The sequence below is a fragment of the Nerophis lumbriciformis genome, linkage group LG13, assembly GCF_033978685.3.
Source record: "Nerophis lumbriciformis linkage group LG13, RoL_Nlum_v2.1, whole genome shotgun sequence".
Lineage (NCBI taxonomy): Eukaryota > Metazoa > Chordata > Actinopteri > Syngnathiformes > Syngnathidae > Nerophis > Nerophis lumbriciformis.
The window spans coordinates 11,738,264-11,759,413 of NC_084560.2; the positions used below are offsets into that span (position 1 = coordinate 11,738,264).

Consider the following 21,150-nt stretch of genomic DNA (forward strand, 5'->3'; position numbering starts at 1 on the left):
TAAACTAACACCCTCCCCGGATTGTTAATCAAATGTAACCAATCAAATGCAGATACTTTTTCTTATGCCTTCTGATCTCTCTCTCTCTCTGCCCACTACTTGCTGTCCATATCCTACCAAGTCAGACTTACACTGTTCCAATATCCATTTCTCTGTTCTCAATTGTTGATGACTGATTATAACAACCAAACCTAACCCCCCCGCACCCCTCCACACCCCGGATTGTAAATAATTCAATGTGATTATCTTGTGTGATGACTGTATTATGATGATAGTATACAGGTATATCTGATAGTATATATATGTATGGACCTCGACTTAAACAAGTTGAAAAACTTATTCGGGTGTAACCATTTAGTGGTCAATTGTACGGAATATGTACTTCACTGTGCAACCTACTAATAAAAGTCTCAATCAATCAATCAATGGTTTAGAAATTATGATGGAATACATTTGTATTGCTTTGTTCGCAATATCTCAGGATTTTAAGAACATTACTGTCATATTGAGTTGCAAAATTTAAAAAAGCATATATTTTGAATAAAACTCCAAAGGATGCATTAATTCAGGCATTATTAGCCATTTTTCATGTGTGGTTTAGGAGTTTTGTTTAAAAAACGGTCATATTAAGTCTGACAGTATACTGTTATATTGAGTAAAACCAAATGTTTGTATTTGCAAACTTTACAAAAACAACTGATTCTCTTAAAACTCACATGGATTCAAAATTACAGGCATTTTTAGTTGGTTTAGGAATTATGATGGAATACATTTTTATTGCTTTTTTCGCAATATCTCAGGATTTTAAGAACATTACTGTCATATTGAGTAAAAAAAAGTAACTTGTGTCTTTACAAACCTTACCAAATATTTTGTTCCAGTAAAACTCCCAAGAATGCATTATTTCAGGCATTATTAGCCATTTTTCATGTGTGGTTGTAGGAGTTATGTTTAAAAAACTGTCATATTGAGTCTGACAGTATACTGTTATAGTGAGTAAAACCTAATTTTTGTATTTGCAAACCTTACAAAAACAACTGATTCTAGTAAAACTCACATGGATTTAAAATTACAGGCATTTTTAGCATTTTGCATGTTTGGTTTAGGAATTATGATGGAATACATTTTTATTGCCTTTTTCGCAATATCTCAGGATTCTAAAAACATTACCGTCATATTGAGTAAAAAAAATGTAACTTGTGTCTTTACAAACCTTACCAAATATTTGTTTCAGTAAAACTCCTAAGGATGCATTATTTCAGGCATTATTAGCCATTTTTCATGTGTGGTTTAGGAGTTATGTTTAAAAAACTGTCATATTGAGTCTGTTATAGTGAGTAAAACCTAATTTTTGTATTTGCAAACTTTACAAAAACAACTGATTCTCATAAAACTCACATGGATTCAAAATTACAGGCATTTTTAGCATTTTGTATGTTTGGTTTAGGAATGATGATGGAATACATTTGTATTGCTTTTTTAAAAATATCTCAGGATTTTAAGAACATTACTGTCATATTGAGTAAAACAATGTAACTTGTGTCTTTACAAACCTTACCAAATATTGTTTTCCAGTAAAACTCCCAAGGATGCATTATTTTAGGCATTATTAGCCATTTTTCTTGTGTGGTTTAGGAGTTACGTTTAAATAACTGTCATATTGAAACTGACAGTATACTGTCATTATGAGTAAAACCTAATTTTTGTATTTGTAAACCTTACCAAAATACCTGATTCTGGTAAAACTCATATATATTCAATATTACAGGCATTTTTAGCATTTTACATGTTTGGTTTAGGAATTATGATGGAAAACATTTTTATTGCTTTTTTCGCAATATCTCAGGATTTTAAGAACATTACTGTCATATTGAGTAAAAAAAAATTAACTTGTGTCTTTACAAACCTTACCAAATATGTTTTCCAGTAAAACTCCCAAAGATGCATTATTTCAGGCTTTATTAGCATTTTTTCTTGTGTGGTTTAGGAGTTAGGTTTAAAAAACTGTCAGATTGAGTGTGACGGTTATACTGTGATTATGAGTAAAACTTAATTTTTGTATTTGTAAACCTTAACAAAATACCTGATTCTGGTAAAATTCATATAGATTCAATATTACAGGCATTTTTAGACATTTTACATGGAGTTATGTTTATAAAACTTTCATATTTGGTATGACAGTTATACTGCCATAATGATTACAAAAAACTAACTTGTGGTTTTGCAAACCTTTCAAAAGATAATTTTTCAAATAAAACTAACAAATAAATATCTCTCCAGGCATTAATAGCCATTTTGCATGTGTTGTTTAAGAGTTATGTTTTAATAATTTATTTTTTGCTTTTTTTGCATTATCTCAGGATTCTAAGAACCTGACTGTCATATTGAGTAAAAAACTACTTTTTGTGGTTGCAAGATTTAACAAATCATATGTTTCGAATAGAACTCCCAAGGATGCATTATTTCAGGCATTATTAGCCGTTTTTCATTGGTGGTTTAGAAGTTATGTTTAAAAAACTGTCATATTGAAACTGACAGTATACTGTCATTGTGAGTAAAACAAAATTTTTGTATTTGTAAACCTTACCAAAATACCTGATTCTGGTAAAACTCATATACATTCAATATTACAGGCATTTTAGCATTTTGCATGTTTGGTTTAGGAATTATGATGGAAAACATTTTTATTGCTTTTTTCGCAATATCTCAGGATTTCAAGAACATTACTGTCATATTGAGTAAAAACATTTAATTTTTGTCTTTACAATACATACCAAATATGTTTTCCAGTAAAACTCCCAAGGATGCATTATTTCAGGCTTTATTAGCCTTTTTTTCTTGTGTGGTTTAGGAGTTAGGTTTAAATAACTGTCAGATTGAGTGTGACGGTTATACTGTTATTATGAGTAAAACCTAATTTTTGTATTTTTAAACCTTACCAAAATACCTGATTCTGGTAAAACTAGATTCAATATTAAAGGCATTTTTAGACATTTTACATTGAGTTATGTTTAAAAAACTTTCATATTTGGTATGACAGTTATACTGCCATATAGAATAAAAAAAACTAACTAGTGGTTTTGCAAACCTTACAAAAGATAATTTTTCAAATCAAACTAACAAAGAAATATCTCTCCAGGCATTATTAGCCATTTTGCATGTGTTTAAGAGTTATGTTTTAATACATTTGTATTGCTTTTTTCGCATTATCTCAGGATTCTAAGAACCTGACTGTCATATTGAGTAAAAAACTACTTTTTGTGTTTGCAAGATTTAACAAAGCATATGTTTCGAATAAAACTCCCAAGGATGCATTATTTCAGGCATTATTAGCCATTTTTCATTGGTGGTTTAGAATTTATGGAGAGATATTTCTTTGTTAGTTTTATTTGAAAAATTATATTTTGTAAGGTTTGCAAAACCACAAGTTAGTTTTTTTATTCAATATGGCAGTATAACTGTCATACCAAATATGAAAGTTTTATAAACATAACTCAATGTAAAATGTCTAAAAATGCCTGTAATATTGAATCTATATAAGTTTTACCAGAATCAGGTATTTTGGTAAGGTTTACAAATACAAGAATTAGGTTTTACTCATGACAGTATACTGTCAGACTCAATATGACAGTTTTTTTAAACATAAATCCTAAACCACACATGAAAAATGGCTAATAATGCCTGAAATAATGCATCCTTGGGAGTTTTACTGGAAAAAAATATTTGGTAAGGTTTGTAAAGACACAAGTTACAATTTTTTTTACTCAATATGACAGTAATGTTCTTAAAATCCTGAGATATTGCGAAAAAAGCAATTAAAATGTATTCCATCATAATTCCTAAACCAAACATGCAAAATGTTAAAAATGCCTGTAATTTTGAATCCATGTGAGTTTTACAAGAATCAGTTGTTTTTGTAAGGTTTGCAAATAAAAAGTTAGGTTTTACTCACTATAACAGTATACTGTCACACTCAATATGACAGTTTTTTAAACAAAACTCCTAAACCACACATGAAAAATGGCTAATAATGCCTGCAATAATGCATCCTTGGGAGTTTTATTCGAAACATATGCTTTTTTAAATCTTGCAAACACAAAAAGTAGTTTTTTACTCAATATGACAGTAAGGTTCTTAGAATCCTGAGATAATGCGAAAAAAGCAATAAAAAATTATTTAAAAATAACTCCTAAACAACACATGCAAAATGGCTAATAATGCCTGGAGAGATATTTCTTTATTAGTTTTATTTACAAAAATATATTTTGTAAGGTTTGCAAAACCACAAGTTAGTTTTTTGTATTCAATATGGCAGTATACCTGTCATACCAAATATGAAAGCTATATAAACATAACTCCATGTAAAATGTCTAAAAATGCCTGTAGTATTGAATCTATATGAGCTTTACCAGAATCAGGTATTTTGGTAAGGTTTACAAATACAAAAATTAGGTTTTACTCATAATGACAGTATAACTGTCACACTCAATCTAACAGTTATTTAAACATAACTCCCAAACCACACAAGAAAAATGGCTAATAATGCCTGAAATAATGCATCCTTGGGAGTTTTACTGGGAAAAAAAATATTTGTTAAGGTTTGTAAAGACACAAGCTACATTTTTTTACTCAATATGACAGTAATGTTCTTAAAATCCTGAGATATTGCGAAAAAAGCAATTAAAATGTATTCCATCATAATTCCTAAACCAAACATGCAAAATGCTAAAAATGCCTGTAATTTTGAATCCATGTGAGTTTTACAAGAATCAGTTGTTTTTGTAAGGTTTGCAAATAAAAAGTTAGGTTTTACTCACTATAACAGTATACTGTCAGACTCAATATGACAGTTTTTTAAACATAACTCCTAAACCACACATGAAAAATGGCTAATAATGCCTGCAATAATGCATCCTTGGGAGTTTTATTCGAAACATATGCTTTTTTAAATCTTGCAAACACAAAAAGTAGTTTTTTACTCAATATGACAGTAAGGTTCTTAGAATCCTGAGATACTGCGAAAAAAGCAATAAAAAATTATTTAAAAATAACTCCTAAACAACACATGCAAAATGGCTAATAATGCCTGGAGAGATATTTCTTTATTAGTTTTATTTACAAAAATATATTTTGTAAGGTTTGCAAAACCACAAGTTAGTTTGTGGTATTCAATATGGCAGTATACCTGTCATACCAAATATGAAAGTTAGATAAACATAACTCCATGTAAAATGTCTAAAAATGCCTGTAATATAGAATCTATATGAGTTTTACCAGAATCAGGTATTTTGGTAAGGTTTACATATACAAAAATTAGGTTTTACTCATAATGACAGTATAACTGCCACAGTTATTTAAACATAACTCCTAAACCACACATAAAATGCCTGGAGAAATGTATCTCTGTGAGTTTTACTGGAAAAAAATATTTTGTAAGGTTTGTAAAGACACAAGTTAGTTTTTTTTACTCAATATGACAGTATAACTGTCATACTGAATATGAAAGTTATATAAACATAACTCCAAAACCAAACTTGCAATCCGTCTAAAAATGCCTGTAATATTGAATCTATGTGAGTTTTACCAGAATCAGGTATTTTGGTAATAACTGCCACATTCAATAAGACAGTTATTTAAACATAACTCCCAAACCACACATGCAAAATGGCTAACAATGCCTGGAGAAATGTATCTTTGTGAGTTTTACTGGAAAAAAATATTTGGTAAGGTTGTAAAGACACAAGTTATTTTTTTTTACTCCATATGACAGTATAACTGTTATACTAAATTTGAAAGTTACATAAACATAACTCCAAAACCAAACTTGTAATCCGTCTAAAAATGCCTGTAATATTGAATGTATGTGAGTTTTATCAGAATCAGTCTTTTTTGTAAGGTTTGCCAATACAAAATATGGGTTTTACTCACTATGACAGTTATGACAGTATACGGTCACACTCAATCTGACAGTTATTTAAACATAACTCGCAAATCCGTCTAAAAATGCCTGTAATATTGAATCTATGTGAGATTTATCAGAATCAGGTATTTTGGTAATAACTGCCACATTCAATAAGACAGTTATTTAAATATAACTCCTAAACCACATATGCAAAATAGCTAATAATGCCTGGAAAATGTATCTTTGTGAGTTTCACTATGACAGTATAACTGTCACACTAAATATCAAATCAAATCAAATCAACTTTATTTATAAAGCACATTTAAAATTTACCACAGGGGTAGCCAAAGTGCTGTACAATGAGCAGGTTAAAAGATAAAACGAGTACCGAGCAAACACAACACAACACAAACAGAACATGATAAAAAATAAATAATTAAAATAGAATTAATAAAAACATAAAAACATAAAAACAGGATCACAGCAGGTGTATTATGGGGCGCCATTGCAGGATGGCGCCCCATCCTGCAATATGAAAGATATATACACATAACTCCAAAACCAAACATGCATTATGTCTGAAAATGTACAATAAAAATGTATTCCATCATAATTCCTAAACCAAACATGCAAAATGCTAAAAATGCCTGTAATATTGTATCCATGTGAGTTTTACTAGAATCAGTTGTTTTTGTAAAGTTTGCAAATACAAAATATGGGTTTTACTCACTATGACAGTATACTGTCACACTCAATCTAACGGTTATTTAAACATAACTCCTAAACCACACATGCAAAATGGCTAATAATGCCTGGAGAAATGTATCTTTGTGAGTTTTACTGGAAAAAAATAGTTGGTAAGGTTGTAAAGACACAAGTTAGTTTTTTTTTTTACTCCATATGACAGTTTAACTGTCATACTAAATATGAAAGTTACATAAACATAACTCCAAAACCAAACTTGCAATCCGTCTAAACATTCCTGTAATATTGAATATGTGTGAGTTTTATCAGAATCAGGTATTTTGGTAAGGTTTACAAATACAAAAATTAGGTTTTGCTCATAATGACAGTATAACTGCCACATTCAATATGACAGTTATTTAAACATAACTCCTACACCACACATGCCAAATGGCTAATAATGCCTGGAGAAATGTATCTTTGTGAGTTTTACTGGAAAAAATATTTTGTAAGGTATGTAAAGACTCAAGTTAGTTTGTTTTTTACTCACTATGACAGTATAACTGTCATACTAAATATGAAAGTTATATAAACATAACTCCAAAACCAAACTTGCAATCCGTCTAAAAATTCCTGTAATATTGAATCAATGTGAGTTTTACCAGAATCAGGTATTTTGGTAATAACTGCCACATTCAATAAGACAGTTATTTAAATATAACTCCTAAACCACATATGCAAAATAGCTAATCATGCCTGGAAAATGTATCTTTGTGAGTTTTACTGAAAAAAAAATATTTGTAAAGTTTATAAAGACACTAGTTAGTTTTTTTTTACTTAACATTACGGTATAACTGTCATACTAAATATGAACGTTACATAAACATAACTCCAAAACCAAACTTGCAATCCGTCTAAAAATGCCTGTGATATTGAATTTATGTGAGTTTTATCAGAATCAGGTATTTTGGTAAGGTTTACAAATACAAAAATTAGTTTTACTCATAATGACAGTATAACCGTCGCATTCAATATGACAGTTATTTAAACATTACTCCTAAACCACACATGCCAAATGGCTTATAATGCCTGGAGAAATGTATCTGTGTGAGTTTTACTGGAAACAATATTTTGTAAGGTATGTAAAGACACAAGTTAGTTTTTTCTCCCTCACTATGACAGTATAACTATCATACTAAATATGAAAGTTATATAAACATAACTCAAAAACCAAACATGCATTATGTCTGAAAATGCCTGTAATATTGTATCCATGTGAGTTTTACTAGAATCAGTTGTTTTGTAAAGTTTGCCAATACAAAATATGGGTTTTACTCACTATGACCGTATACTGTCACACTCAATCTGACAGTTATTTAAACATAACTCCTAAACCACACATGCAAAATGGCTAATAATGCCTGGAGAAATGTATCTTTGTGAGTTTTACTGGAAAAAATGTTTTGTAAGGTTTGTAAAGACACAAGTTAGTTTTTTTTCCCTCACTATGACAGTATAACTGTCATACTAAATATGAAAGTTATATAAACATAACTCAAAAACCAAACATGCATTATGTCTGAAAATGCCTGTAATATTGTATCCATGTGAGTTTTAGTAGAATCAGTTGTTTTTGTAAAGTTTGCAAATACAAAATATGTAATAATATATTTATATTGTGGATTTTCTTAACTAAACACATTTGTAAGCGGTTTGTCGAAAACCACACTGTTCGTCCTGGATCCGAGGTTCGACTATCCGGCAAAGCCTCCTCTCCAGTACACATGAATAGACCTTACCGGGAAAGGTCTATTCAGTGTGTGATCCACGATAGTTTGAACACACCCTCCGGTTCCCCTTCTTAAAGAGGGGAACTACCACCCCGGTCTGCCAATCCAGAGGTACCGCCCCCGATGTCCACGCGATATTGCAGAGTCTTGTCAACCAAGATAGCCCCACTGCATCCAGAGCCTTAAGGAACTCCGGACGGATATCATCGAGGAGCTTTTTAACTACCATGGCAACATCAGCCCCAGAAATAGGTGAGCCCACCACAGATTCCCCACGCACTGCTTCCTCATGGGAAGACTTGTTGGTGGGATTGAGGAGGTCTTCGAAGTATTCCCTCCACCGATCCACAACAGCCGCAGTAGAGGTCAGCAGCACACCATCCTCACCATACACGGTGTTGACAGTGCACTGCTCCCCCCCCTCCGAGGCGGCGGATGGTGGTCCAGAATCGCTTCGAAGCCGTTCGGAAGTCGTTTTCCATGGCTTCCCCTAGCTCCTCCCATGTCCGAGTTTTTGCCTCCGCGACCGCTGAAGCCGCACTTCGCTTGGCCTGTCGGTACCTGTCCACTGCCTCTGGAGTCCCATGAGCCAAAAGAACCCGTAGGCTCTTTCTTCAGCTTGACGGCATCCCTCACTGCTGGTGTCCCCCAGCGGGTTCTAGGATTACCGCCACGACAGGCACCAAGCAGGAGACTCTGCTAGGCGTTCCCAGCAGACCCTCACAATGCGTTTGGGCCTGCCAGGTCTGTCCGGCATCCTCCCCCACCATCGGAGCCAGCTCACCACCAAGTGGTGATCGGTAGAAAGCTCTGCCCCTCTCTTCACCAAGTGTCCAAAACATGAGGCCGCAAATCCGATGCCACAACTACAAAGTCAATAATGGAACTGTGGCCGAGGGTGTCCTGGTGCCAAGGCACATATGGACACCCTAAAGTTTGAACATTGTGTTTGTTATGGACAATTCGTGACGAGCACAAAAGTCTAATAACAAAGCACCACTTGGGTTCAGATCCGGGCGGCCATTTTTCCCAATCACGCCTCTCCAGGTTTCACTGTCGTTGTCAACATGAGCGTTGAAGTCCCCCAGCAGAACAAGAGAATCACCCAAGGGAGCACTCTCCAGTACTCCCTCAGGGGAATCCAAAAAGAGTGGGTACTCTGAGCTGCTGTTTGGTGCGTAAACACAAACAACAGTCAGGACCCGTCCCCCAACCCGAAGGCGGAGGGAAGCTACCATCTCGTCTAGTGGGTTAAAGTCCAACGTGCAGGCTTTGAGCCGGGGGGCAACAAGAATTGCCACCCCAGCCTCTCATTGTTTGCATCGCCAGAGTGGAAGAGAGTCCCTCTCGAGAGAACAGGTTCCAGAGCCCTTGCTGCGCGTCGAAGTGAGTCAAATTGTATCTAGCCGGAACTTCGGCACCTCGCGCACCAGCTCAGGCTCCTTCTCTCCCAGCGAGGTGACGTTCCACGTCCCAAGAGCTAGCTTATGTAGCCGATAATCGGACCGCCGAGTGCCCTGCCTTCGGCTGTTGCCCAGCTCACACTGCACCCGACCTCTATGACTCAGCCCATGAGTGGTGAGCCCATTGGATGGGGGCCCACGTTGCCTCTTCGAGCTGAGCCCGTCACCAGGCGCTAGACATCGTGAGCCACTTCTGGGCCTGGCTCCACAGGGGAGCCACTGTGACCCGCGTCCGGGCGAGGAAAAATCTAGGTCCTTGATTTGTACTTTTCATAGAGGTCTTTGAGCTGCTCTTTGTCTGATCCCTCACCTAGGACCTGTTTGTCTTGGGAGACCCTACCAGGGGGCATAGAAGCCTCCGGACAACATAGCTCCTAGGATCAGTGGGACACGCAAACTCCTCTACCACGATAAGGTGGCGGCTCAGAAAGGAGGTTATATAAACATAACTCCAAAACCAAACATGCAATATGTCTAAACATGCCTGTGATATTGTATATATGTGAGTTTTACTAGATTGGTTGTTTTTGTAAGGTTTGCAAATACAAAAAACAGGTTTTACTCACTATGACAGTATACTGTCACACTCAATATGACAGTTATTTAAACATAACTCCTAAACAACACATGCAAAATGGCAAAAAAAAAAAAATGTCTGGAGAAATGTATCTTTGAGTTTTACTGGAAAAAAATATTTTGTAAGGTTTGCAAAGACACAAGTTTGTTTTTTTTACTTAATATTACAGTATAACTGTCATACTAAATATTAAAGTTATATAAACCTAACTCCAAAACCAAACATTATGTCTAAAAATGCCTGTAATATTGTATCTATGTGAATTTTACTAGAATCAGGCGTTGTGGTAAGGTTTAAAAATACAAAAATTAGGTTTTACTCATAATGACAGTGTAACTGCCACACGCAATATCAGAATCAGAATCAGAATAGTTTTATTGCCATTGTTTGAGAACGGGTTCACAAACTAGGAATTTTTCTTGGTGCAATTGTGCAACATAAAACACATATAACACAGATTTGGTCATAACAAGAGCTGTAACTGAGGTATCAGATCTTGTTATAGACTTAGAAGGAATTCAAATGAGCTACTGTTAGGAGTTACTGTTCATGTGCCTGATGGCCGAGGGGAAAAAACTGTTCAGGTGGCGGGAGGTGTGGGTCTGGATGGACCGTAGTCTCCTGCCTGAGGGGAGAGGGGAGAATTGTTTGTGTCCAGGGTGAGAAGAGTCAGCTGTGATCCGACCCACACGTCTACTGGTCCTGGAGGAGAACAGGTCCTGGAGGGATAGGAGCTTGCAGCCAATAACCTTTTCAGCAGCACGTACGATGCGCTGCAGTCGATGCTTATCCTGGACTGTGGCGCCGGGGAACCACACGGTGATGGAGTAGGTGAGGATGGATTTGATGATGGCTGAGTAAAACTGCACCAGCATCTCTGTCGGCACCTTGAGTTTCCTCAGCTTCCTCAGGAAGTACATCCTGTGCTGGGCCTTCTTGATGAGGGAGCTGATGGTCGGCTCCCACTTGAGGTCTTGGGTGATGGTGGTGCCCAAGAAACGGAAGGAGTCCACAATGGAGACGGGGGTGGGAGAGTCAGTCCGGGTGAGGGAGGATGGTGGGGCTGTGACTTTCCTGAAGTCCATGATCATCTCCACTGTTTTCTGGGCGTTCAGCTCCAGGTTGTTGAGGCTGCACCAGGACGCCAGCCGGTCCACCTCTCTCCTGTAGGCGGTCTCATCGCCATCCAAGATGAGCCCGATGAGGGTAGTGTCATCCACAAACTTCAGCAGTTTTACGGACTGGTGACTGGAGGTGCAGCAGTTTGTACACAGGGAGAAGAGCCAGGGGGAGAGTACACAGCCCTGAAGAGTACCAGAGTTCATGGTTCAACTGTCCGAGACAATCTTCCCCAGCTGCACGTGCTGTCTTCGGTCTGTCAGGAAGTCAATGATCCAACTGCAGAGGGAGTCAGGCACGCTGAGCTGGTAGAGCTTGTCTCGTAGCAATATGACAGTTATTTAAACAAAACTCCTAAACCACACATGAAAAATGGCTAATAATGCCTGAAATAATGCATCCTTGTGAGTTTTACTCAAAACATATGCTTTTTAAGGCTTGTAAACACAAAAAGTAGTTTTTTACTCAATATGACAGTAATGTTCTGAAAATCCTGAGATGATGCGAAAAAAGCAATAAAAATGTATTCCATCATAATTCCTAAACCAAACATGCAAAATGTGTAAAAATGCCTGTAGTATTGAATCTATGTGAACATTTCTGGAATCAGTTGTTTTTGTAAGGTTTGCAAATACAAAAATTAGGTTTTACACATAATGACAGTATAACTGCCACACTCAATATGACAGTTATTTAAACATAACTCCTTGTTGGAGCCAAATTTCCTTATTTGTTTGTACTGTTTTCATTTTATTTTCTCTAATTGATTGTTGGGTTCAGGATGTGTTATTTCCTTTTCGGCAGAGTGCTCTGCTCACTTCCTGTTAAGAACCAGGAAGTGTTGACAGGGAAGGGACTGTTGCTATGGTGAGGTTATCATGGTAGCCTCCTTAAATTGGGTTCAGGTGTGAGCATGGGCAGGGCGATTGTAGGACAAACAGTTTTCAACCGTGTCGTGTTGTGTCATGTAATGACAATGCTGTGATAATGTACCATTCAAGGTTAGCATACTTTATGTTGTATAACCTACATTTGATTTAATTTAGATAGCTTAGAATAAACGGATTGTCATATCCAAACACATTTCTACAGTACTGGACGTTCTATCATTTACACGCGTCAAACTGGTCAACACAGTCGCCCTCAGTACCAGCCCAAAGGTAAGGGCTGTACACTCCTAAACCACACATGAAAAATGGCTAATAATGCCGGAAATAATGCATCCTTGTAAGTTTTACTCGAAACATATGCTTTTTTAAGGCTTGCAAACACAAAAAGTAGTTTTTTACTCAATATGACAGTAATGTTCTTAAAATCCTGAGATAATGCGAAAAAAAGCAACACAAATGGATTCCAACATAATCCTAAACCAAACATGCAAAATGTCTAAAAATGCCTGTAATATTGAATCTATGTGAGAATCACTGGAATCAATTGTTTTTGTAAGGTTTGCAAATACAAAAATTAGGTTTTACTCACTATGACAGTGTCACACTCAATATGACAGTTATTTAAACATAACTCCTAAACCACACATGAAAAATGTCTAATAATGCGTGAAGAAATGTGTCTTTGAGAGTTTTACTAGAAACATTTTCTTTTGTAAGGTTGGCAAAGACACAACTTAGTTTTTTTTACTCAATGACAGTATAACTGGCACACTCAATATGACAGTTATTTAAACAAAACTCCTAAACTACACATGAAAAATTACTAATAATGCATTCTTGGGAGTTTTACTCGAAACATATGCTTTTTTAAGGCTTGCAAACACAAAAAGTAGTGTTTTACTTAATATGACAGTAATGTTCTTAGAATCCGGAGATAATGTGAAAAAAGCAATAAAAAATGTATTTAAACATAACTCCTAAACAACACATGCAAAATGGCTAATAATGCTGGGAGAGATGTATATGTTAGTTTTACTTGAACAATGATCTTGTGTAAGGTTTGCAAAGACACAAGTTAGTATTTTTTATTCAATATGACAGTATAACTGTCATACTAAATATGAAAGTTATATAAACATAACTCCAAAACCAAACATGTAAAATGTCTAAAAATGCCTGTAATATTGAATCTATATGAGTTTTACCAGAATTAGGTATTTTGGTAAGGTTTACAAATACAAAAATTAGGTTTTACTCATAATGACAGTATAACTGCCACATTCAATATGACAGTTATTTAAACATAACTCCTAAACCACACATGCAAAATGCCTGTAGAAATGTATCTTTGTGAGTTTTACTGGAAAAAAATATTTTGTAAGGTTTGTAAAGACACAAGTTAGTTTTTTTTTTACTCAATATTACGGTATAACTGTCATACTAAATATGAAAGTTATATAAACAACTCCAAAACCAAACTTGCAATCCATCTAAAAATGCCTGTAATATTGAATCTATGTGAGTTTTACCAGAATCAGGTATTTTGGTAAGGTTTACAAATACAAAAATTAGGTTTTACTCATAATGACTGTATAACATTCAATATGACAGTTATTTAAACATAACTCCTAAACCACACATGTAAAATGGCTAATAATGCCTGGAGAAATGTGTCTTTATGAGTTTTACTGGAAAAAAATATTGTGTAATGTTTGTAACGACACAAGTAAAAAATTTTTTTACTCAATATGACAGTATAACTGTCATATTAAATATAAAAGTTCTATGAACATAACTCCAACACCAAACATGCATTATGTCTAAAAATGCCTGTAATATTGTATCCATTTGAGTTTTACTAGAATCAGTGGTTTTTGTAAGGTTTGCAAATACAAAATATGGGTTTTTCTCACTATGACAGTATACTGTCACTCAATCTGACAGTTATTTAAACATAACTCCTAAACCACACATGCAAAATGGCTAATAATACCTGGAGATACAGTATGTATCTTTGTGAGTTTTACTATAAAAAATATATTTTGTAAGGTTTGCAAAGACACAAGTGAGTTTTTTTACTCAATATGACAGTATAACTTTTATACTAAATCCATCCATTTTCTTCCGCTTATCCGAGGTCGGGTTGCGGGGGCAACAGCCTAAGCAGAGAAGCCCAGACTTCCCTTTCCCCAGCCACTTCGTCCAGCTCTTCTCGGGGGATCCCGAGGCGTTCCCTGGCCAGCCTAGAGACATAGTCTTTCCAATATGTCCTGGGTCTTCTCCGTGGCCTCCTGCCGGTCGGACTTGCCCTGAACACCTCCCTAGGGAGGCGTTCGGGTGGCATCCTGAGCAGATGCCCGAACCACCTCATCTGGCTCATCTCAATGTGGAGGAGCAGCGGCTTTACTCTGCGTCCCTCCCGGATGACAGAGCTTCTCACCCTATCTCTAAGGGACAGACCCGCCACCCGGCGGAGGAAACTCATTTCGGCCGCTTGTACCCGTGATCTTGTCCTTTTGGTCGTAACCCAAAGCTCATGACCTTAGGTGAGGATGGGAACATAGATTGACCGGTAAATTGAGAGCTTTTCCTTCTGGCTCAGCTCCTTCTTCACCACAACGGATCGATATAGCGTCCTGATTACTGAAGACGCCGCTCTGATCCGCCTGTGGATCTCCCGATCCACTCTTCCCTCACTCGTGAACAAGACTCCTAGGTACTTGAACTTCTCCACTTGGGGCAAGATCTCCTCCCCAACCTGGAGATGGCACTCCACCCTTTCCCGGGCGAGAACCATGGACTCAGACTTGGAGGTGCTGATTCTCATCCCAGTCGCTTCACACTCGGCTGCGAACCGATCCAATGAGAGATGAAGATCCTGGCCAGTTGAAACCATCAGGACCACATCATCTGCAAAAAGCAGAGACCTAATCCTGCAGCCACCAAACCGGAACCTCAACGCCATGACTGTGCCTAGAAATTCTGTCCATAAAAGTTATGAACAGAATCGGTGACAAAGGGCAGCCTTGGCGGAGTCCAACCTTCACTGGAAAGGGGTCCGACTTACTGCCGGCAATACGGACCAAGCTCTGACACTGATCATACAGGGAGTGACCCGCCACAATCAGACAGTCCGATACCCCATACTCTCTGAGCACTCCCCACAGGACTTCCCGGGGGACACGGTCGAATGCCTTCTCCAAGTCCACAAAGCACATGGTTGGGCAAACTCCCATGCACCCTCAAGGACCCTGCCAAGAGTATAGAGCTTGTCTACTGTTCCACGACCAGGAGGGAAACCACACTGTTCGTCCTGGATCCGAGGTTCGACTATCCGGCGTAGCCTCCTCTCCAGTACACATGAATAGACCTTACCGGGAAGGCTGAGGAGTGTGATCCACGATAGTTGGAACACACCCTCCGGTTCCCCTTCTTAAAGAGAGGAACCACCACGCGATGTTGCAGAGTCTTGTCAACCAAGACAGCCCCACAGCCTCCAGAGCTTTAAGGAATTCCGGACGGATCTCATCCACCCCCGGGGCCTTGCCACCGAGGAGCTTTTTAACTACCTTGGCAACTTCAGCCCCAGAAGTAGGAGAGCCCACCACAGATTCCTCAGGCATTGCTTCCATAGGAAGACGTGTTGGTGGGATTGAGGAGGTCTTCGAAGAATTCCCTCCACCGATCCACAACAGCCGCAGTAGAGGTCAGCAGCACACCATCCTCACCATACACGGTGTTGACAGTGCACTGCTCCCCCCTCCTCCGAGGCGGCGGATGGTGGTCCAGAATCGCTTCGAAGCTGTCCGGAAGTCTTTTTCCATGGCTTCCCCAAACTCCTCCCATGTCCGAGTTTTTGCCTCCGCGACCGCTGAAGCCGCACTTCGCTTGGCCTGTCGGTACCTGTCCGCTGCCTCTGGAGTCCCATGCGCCAAAAGGATCGTGCCCCACCTCTGGGTCTGGCTCCACAGGGGAGCCACGATGACCCGCGACCGGAATGCTAGGAGAACAGTGCCAGAGGAAAGTGATAAGTTTATAATATTTAGCACTGATGGACCTAATAATACAAAAGGCTCCTTGATAAGTTTCCCAGGAAGTGGGTCAGGTAAACATGTTTTTTGTTTTATCCCATTTACACGCCTTAACAATTTCTCTGTTATTTAATCAAAAAGAGAGAGTCTATTTTGGAGGGCAGTATCCATCGTATATACAGTCGCATCTGTGTTAATAGAACCCAGTTGTAGCTGGGATGCGTTGTCTTTAATCTCCTTTCTAATGTGTTCAATTTTCTTATTAAAGAAATTCAAAAAGTAATCTGCCGAGTGGGTGGAGCTACTGGGAGGAGTCCCTTGTTGGGTTTGCGATGCTACTGTACTAAACAAAACTTTAGGATCGTTTTTGTTGAGGCGGATGAGATTTGAGTAATATTTAGCTTTAGCTAAGGTAAGCATGCGTTTATAAGTTATTAAACTATCACTCCATGCTTGATGGAAAACCTCAAGTTTAGTCGCACGCCATTTGCATTCCAGCTTTCTACATGATAATTTATGAGCTTTAGTTTCTTCTGTAAACCATGGGGTACGCCTTTTAGGGGCCCTTTTTAGCTTTAGCGGTGCTATACTATCAATGGTTTCGCGCAGGCGTCGTTAAAGTTGTTAGTGAGGTTATCAATAGAGCCCACATACTTTGGGAATGGCGTCATTACCGAAGGCAGTAGGCCAGTAAGTCATCGTTGTGGCAGCATTAATGTTGGTGCTGCTGAAGCAGTTATTATTATTATTATTAGCTTGTTGACAATGAGTCAGAACTTCGAATTTTATAAGGTAATGATCGGACATTACTTTAGTATACAGGAGTATCATAACTTTGGAGGTGGTGACACCCCTGACAAGCACTAGATCATATTCAAACATAACTCCAAAATTAAACATGCAAAATGTCAAATAATGCCTTGAAAAATGTATCTTTGTGAGTTTTACTAAAAAAATTATCTTTTGTAAGGTTTGCAAAGACACACTTTTTTTTTTTTACTCAATATATATAACTAAATATACTAAATATGAAAGTTATTTAAACTTAACTATTAAAACCAAACATTCAAAATAGCTGATAATGCCTGAAATAATCTATCTTTGTAAGTTTTACCTGAAACATGTGCTTTTTTTAAGGCTTGCAAAAACAAAAATTTGGTTTTACTCAACATGACAGAATAAATGTCACACTCAATATGACAGTTATTTAAACTATTAAAACCAAATATTCAAATTAGCTAACAATGCCTGAAATAATGTATCTTTGTGAGTTTTACTCGAAACATATGCTTTTTTTAAGGCTTGCAAACGCTTTTTTTTTTTTTACTCAATATGACAGTAATGTTCTTAGAACCCTGAGATAATGCAAAAAAAAAGCAATAAAAATGTATTCAAACATAACTCCAAAACCAAACATGCAAAATGTCTAATAATGCCTGGAATAATGTATCTTTGTGAGTTTTAATAAAAAAATATATTTTGTAAGTTTTGACACAAATTAGTATTTTTTACTCAATATAATAAATGATAAATGGGTTGTACTTGTATAGCGCTTTTCTACCTTCAAGGTACTCAAAGCGCTTTGACACTACTTCCACATTTACCCATTCACACACACATTCACACACTGATGGAGGGAGCTGCCATGCAAGGCGCTAACCAGCACCCATCAGGAGCAATATGACAGTATAACCGTCGTACTAAATATGAAAGTTATGTAAACATTACTCCAAAATCAAACATGCAATATGTCGAAAAATTTACTAATACTAAAGTCCCAGTCAGTATGTACAGGATTTTATCATCTCGCAAAACAGTAGTCACAACAAACCTGTGCACCAGAGGCGGAATTCTTCTCCCAACATTTCTCATCACCCGCTGTTTTGAAAGGTCAAAAGGATGTCTGCTGGTTATTTAGTCTTCCTGTAAAAGCAGCATATTCTCCTAATGTTCCCATTGAGAGCGGGGCCTTTTACTAAGTCGTCTGTGATGTATGAACATGTGTGCACTGAGGGGGTCGGAGACCACCAGCCACGATTTCCCATGACAAGGAAAGAAAGCTGCTGCAGCGAAAACAGTCAAAAGTTTGCTGGAGGAAGATAGGAAGCAGGTCATGGAGAGTTGGGTGGCGGCCATGATGGATGGAGGATGACGCATAGCTAGCATGCAGCCATTCGTCCACCAAGACACGTGCACACAAACAGAGGTGCTGGGTCGCAAAAAGCGAGGCCACGTTGGTTCACAAGAAAATAAAAAATATGAAAAATAAAAGAAATTGACATTGAGACAGTGAAACGAAAATAATGTAAGACTATGTTTCGATTGATTTGATTGAGAAGTTATTTGACATCTTAAAGAATTTAATCCATGTAATGCTTTAAAAAGGCAAATGGATGGCACAAAAAGCCAAAAGGCTTGTGTGGCGGACTCAAGCCGTTGTGCGGGTTCTCAGGACCACCCAGGAAAGACATGGTTTAGACCAGGGGTGCTCATTACGTCGATCGCGAGCTACCGGTCGATCGCGGAGGGTGTGTCAGTCGATCACCAGCCAGGCATTAAAAAAATAGTCCTAAAAATGAGCGATAATAAATCTTCACTATGACGTCACTTGATTGACATTCACGGAACCCGAGGGTCTTCTGAGATGACGCTGGCTGCTGCCAGCTCATTAAAATTACCGACTGGAAGGCGAGAAACACTTTATTTCAACAGACTCTGGCGCCGTACCTGTCGTCAAAACTCCAAAGACCGACTGCACAGTTGCACAGTTGCGCTACCAAAATAAGAGTCTCAGAAAGCTGGCGTGCACAAGCTAGCAAGCTACGGAGTTTGCCGACAATGTATTTCTTGTAAAGTGTATACAAAGGAGTACGGAAGCTGGACAAATAAGATGCCAAAAACCAACCACTTTCATGTGGTATTGGACAGAAAGGAGGACTTTTTTTCTCCACCATTCGAAAATGCGGACCTTATCAGCACCACTGCATAATCAATGCAAGTCATCAGAATCAGGTAATACACCAACTTATATTCTTGTCTTCATGAAAGAAAGGAATCTATATGTGTTAAACATGCTTGTATTATCTTTAAACACCTTTAACTTATTAACAATATTAACTATATGTGTTAAACATGCTTGTATTATCTTTAAACACCTTTAACTTGTTAACAATATTAACTATATGTATTAAACATTCTTGTATTATCATTAAACACCTTTAATTTTTCAACAATATTAACTATGTGTTAAACATGCTTGTATTATCATTAAACACCTTTAACTTGTTAACAATATTAACTATATGTATTAAACATATACGGGGCGGCATGGCGTAGTGGGTAGAGCAACCGTGCCACAAACCTGAGGGTTGCAGGTTCGCTCCCCGCCTCTTACCATCCAAAATCGCTGCCGTTGTGTCCTTGGGCGGGACACTTCACCCTTTGCCCCCGGTGCCACTCGTACCGGTGAATTGAATGATGAATGATAGGTGGTGGTCGGAGGGGCCGTTGGCACAAAATTGCAGCCACGCTTCTGTCAGTCTACCCCAGGGCAGCTGTGGCTATGAAAGTAGCTTACCACCACCAGGTGTGAATGAATGATGGGTTCTACATGTAAAGCGACTTTGGGTACTTAGAAAAGCGCTATATAAATCACAGGTATTATTATTATTATTAAACATGCTTGTATTATCATTAAACACCTTTAATTTTTTAACAATATTAACTATATGTGTTAAACATGCTTGCATTATCTTTAAACACCTTTTACTTGTTAACAATATTAACTATATGTATTAAACATACTTGTATTATCATTAAACACCTTTAATTTATTAACAATATTAACTATATGTGTTAAACATGCTTGCATTATCATTAAACACCTTTAACTTGTTAACAAAAACATATATTTCATAAATAAGTAAATATAAATTATATATATGAATGAGGTAGATCCCCACGACTTGATCAATTGAAAAGTAGCTCACCTGCAGAAAAAGTGTGAACACCCCTGGTTTAGACTTTCTTTTATTTTTCAATAAACCTCAGTCTTCTTTCGCCGGGCGCTTTTCAGCTCCGGCTCTACCTGCTCGCTCCTGCGCTTCTACTTTTCAGCCGGCCGCGTTTTCGTCTCCCTCTTGCTCTCTGCCTCTCGCGCTCAGCATCCGCAACTCGCTCAGCGGCGTGTCTTGCTTCTCGCTCCTCATGCACTGCTGGCTCTCCACCTCTCTCTTCCCCGTCGTTCTTGGCTGCCGTCTTTTTACCCCTTGCGAGGAATTTAGCTGATTGTGACCAGGGGCGCGATCCCCGCACCTGATCACAATTGCGGCGTCGATCTCGGCGCGCACCGCCTCGCCGCTTGCTCGCCGTCCCCGCCTCCTCGCCGCCATCTTGGAGCAGGCTCCGGTGTGCCCTGCCTCGCTTTCGGTCTGCCGGCCTTGCCTCCCCACAGCTTGTTTCCATTGTGGTCCATTAAATATTCATCACATTTGACACATTCAATAATAAAAGATATATAGCCTGTAACATGTACTGTATATAAAAAATTACTTTAAAACATTGATAAATTATGTACATATACACAGTGTACATGTCAGGTGATTTGAAAAACAATATATATAAAAAATGGGGTCCGTGGGGTATATACACTATGTACATGACAGTATGTACATGACTATGCACATGTTGACTCC

The 21,150-nt window shown here is 37.8% G+C and overlaps 1 protein-coding gene across 1 annotated transcript in view; it reads right to left on the minus strand.

The window, feature by feature from the left end:
* Positions 1-20,693, minus strand: part of ikzf2 (IKAROS family zinc finger 2) — a 120,123-nt gene extending 99,430 nt beyond the window's left edge. Inside the window, exon 1 of the mRNA XM_061971717.2 lies at positions 20,544-20,693. The gene's annotated coding sequence lies outside the window, so the exon portion shown is untranslated. The remainder of the gene's footprint in view (positions 1-20,543) is intronic.
* Positions 20,694-21,150: the final 457 nt, after the last annotated feature.